The sequence below is a fragment of the Mustela erminea genome, chromosome 3, assembly GCF_009829155.1.
Source record: "Mustela erminea isolate mMusErm1 chromosome 3, mMusErm1.Pri, whole genome shotgun sequence".
In the NCBI taxonomy this organism is placed as follows: domain Eukaryota; kingdom Metazoa; phylum Chordata; class Mammalia; order Carnivora; family Mustelidae; genus Mustela; species Mustela erminea.
Window position 1 is genome coordinate 104,434,123 of NC_045616.1, and position 3,483 is coordinate 104,437,605.

Genomic DNA, 3,483 nt, shown 5'->3' on the forward strand with positions numbered 1-3,483 from the left:
TCTTTCATTAAATTCTGTCCCCACCCATTATTCTGAGAATGCCCTAGAGGTGTGGTTTAAAAAACAGGTAACTACTCTTTATCGAGTGCCTACTCCGGGCAAGGCAATGCACTGAGTGACTGACATATATTCATTATTAAATAATCCTGAGACATTCCTGAGAAGGTGAGACAACAAGGTCAAAGAGGTTAAGTGATTTGCTCATGGTCTTTTTATTCTGAAACATATTATGCAGTTTATTTGTTTACTTGTTTAACTATATCAGTGATTGTTAAACTTGAGCATAAATTGGGGCCATCTGTAACAATTATTTTAAAAGGCTGATTTGTGAGGCACAGTCCCTATATCCTGGATCCTTTTTGACTCGAGTTGGGACCTGTAGTTGGTCCTTTCACCAAGGTGTCAAGATAATCCCGTGACTGTGGTCTCTGAGCCACACTTTGAGTAGCACTACACTCTCCCTTCCATCCTTTTCCTCTGTCACCGTGTGCGGACCTCCAAGTTCTATCGATGAGATCATATATGTGGAATTATTTTGTAAATAGAATACCTTGAATATATGATTTATTATTATATTGCCTGATATGATTACAGTGGAAACATTTTAATATTTCAAACTTAAATCTTAAAATGTGATCTGGAGGAAAGAGTTCATTAACATCATCAACAAATATATTGACTGCCTGTGTGTACTGTTCAAATAACTCAGATACGTGCATTGAAATACATCCATTATCACCAGGAAGGACCACTTTGTCTGCCTTTTTCTTCCACTCTACACATGGTGAAATTTTACAACCACAAGTGACATTATTTTGAGTGAAATTCTCTGTTTTTGAGGAGGCAAAGAAACAACAGAAGGTATAAGAAAACAAATTCGAGTGAGAAATTTATGTAAAAAAAATGGCTTTCGTGTTTAATTTTTTTTTTGCAAATAACTTGTGCATGTATAAATTCAATTGGCACAAATAACTGAGGTGGTTTTTTTTCCCCTACTCAAATGGTAGACTTTTAGCCAAAATTGCGACAAAAATATATGTAGAACTTAAGAAGCATGGAAAGGGGAATCCCAGTGACAAAGAAACCTTGCATTATAAACTTATTCAGAAGTTCCTGTCTTTTAGGATGGGAAAAAGACTTGTTAAAAATTCTAGAAGACCTGGTAAGAATAAAGCTGTGAAGATGTTGTACTAAGTTGGGTGGGGAATGTTGAGGTGAAAAAGAAATATAGGAAAATAACGGGGGGAAGAGGAACCACATATGTGATAATGGGCTTATATCTAGAATATATATAAAGAACTATTGCAAATCAATAATAAAAAGACAAATGACCCAACTAAAAAGGGACGAAAGATCTAAGTAGATATTCCCATGAAGAAGATGTACAGATGGCCAGTAAGCACATGAGAAGTTGCCCAAAATCATGAGACATTGCGGAAGGCAAATGAAAAGCCTATCGAGATAGCATTTCACACATAGGAGGATAGCTATAATTTAACAAAACAAAACAGATAATTACAGGCATTGGCAAGAATGTGGAGAAAATGGAACCCTAATACACTGCTGGTGGGGATGTAAAATGTTGAAGATGCTCTGGAAAACGGTCTGGAATTTTAGCAAATGGTTAATACAGCAGTTCTACTCAAATGGAAACCACCCAAATAATCCATCAACTGAAGAACGATAAAGTGTGATGTATAGATGCAAAGGAATATTATTCTAATAAAAAGGAATGATACTGACACATACTACAACATGCATGAAACTTGAAAACATCATGTTAAGGGAAGACAGTCACAATTGACCACATAATGTATGATTCCACTTATATGAAATGTTCAGTTTAGGAAAGTGGATTAGTGATTGTCTAGGGCTGGACGAGATGGGAGGGTTGGAGGGTGATGACTAAGGGGAGTGAGGTTTCTTTTGGGGGATAATGAAAATATAAAATTGATTGTGGTGAACAGAATTGATTGTGGCCATGGTTGCACAGTTCTGTGAATATACTAAAAGCCATTGCATTGTACAGTTTAAGTGGATTAGTTGTATGATATGTGAAATAAAGCTCAATAAAACTGTTAACAAGATAATGGGCCATATCAAAAAATACAAAAGCTGTTCTTTATAATGTAAGAGATAAAAAAGTCATTTCTCTAGGATCTCATTTTCTCTCTGTGGATGGGAGAAAGGGAAACATATTTTTGAACATTTGTGTACCAAGGATTGTTCAATTCTTATTTAACACTACCAGCTGGCAAGGTAGTTATTATCTTATTTTACAGGTGACTTTAACAGAATTAGGCACCTTACCCAAGGTCAGTCACATCACTAAGTGGCAGAGCTGAGATTTAAATAAGGTTTGTCGGGGCACCTGGGTGGCTCAGTGGGTTAAGCCTCTGCCTTTGGCTCAGGTCATGATCCCAGGGTCCTGGGATCGAGTCCTGCATCGAGCCCCGCATCAGGCTCTCTGCTCAGTGGGGAGCCTGCTTCCCTCTCTCTCTCTGTGCCTGCCTCTGTGCCTACTTATGATCTCTATCTGTCAAATAAATAAATAAAAATAGTTTATAAATAAATAAATATATATATATAAGGTTTGTCTGTCTACAAAGTAAATATTTTTCCCGTTACGTTTCTGATAACATTTTCTCATACAATCTCATTTTCCCCATTAGACCATAACTAGCTTTATAATTTTATTTCAATAATGGAGCTAAATCTAAAACAGACCCTTTATCCAGAAAGGAAATACAGCAACTAAGAACATGGTAAATTCTATTTCAGTGTTATTTTTATTTTTTAAAGAAGTCATATTAAAAATATCTTCAACTTCTATATGTTGCCACAGAGGACATTTTTATCCATTTGGAGGATAAAACTCAAAATAAATGCATATGTTTAATTAATGTTTAATTATGTATGCCAAAAGATCTCTCTGAAAAATAGTGTAATATCATCGTTGCGTAGCTTAGGTTTATCCTAAGTGATACAACATCTTGGAAATTGACTTTGTTATGTCCCAGGGTAAAAAGAAAAAAAAAAAAAAGTCAAGCCATCTTTAAATCCAGCTATATGAATTTGCTTGCCCACTTATTTAATGCTTTGTTGCAATCTAAACTGCAGTTGATACAAGCTGACACTGTATAATAATTTAATGGCTGTTATGGTCCTTTAAAGGCAGATAGCTTTTGTAAATTTTATATTCCATAGTTTCTATTTCTTAATGTTAAGTATTTTTTCATTAGCAGTAATCTCAGGAAATCAGAATGGGCTATCAGTCAGTTTAACATTAAAGTAATTTTTCTTTCTTGTCCCAGGAAAGCAGGAATGTCAATGCCAAAGGCACCAAATAAAAAAGCTAGAAATCACATAAATCCCCCTTTTCTAGGGCACAGCTACTCTATGTGGCCCTTGGAAGTATTAAGTTGTGAACATCCAATCAAAAATAAATGGGAGAAGAAATAAAACGAAAAGTGGACTGGTGTT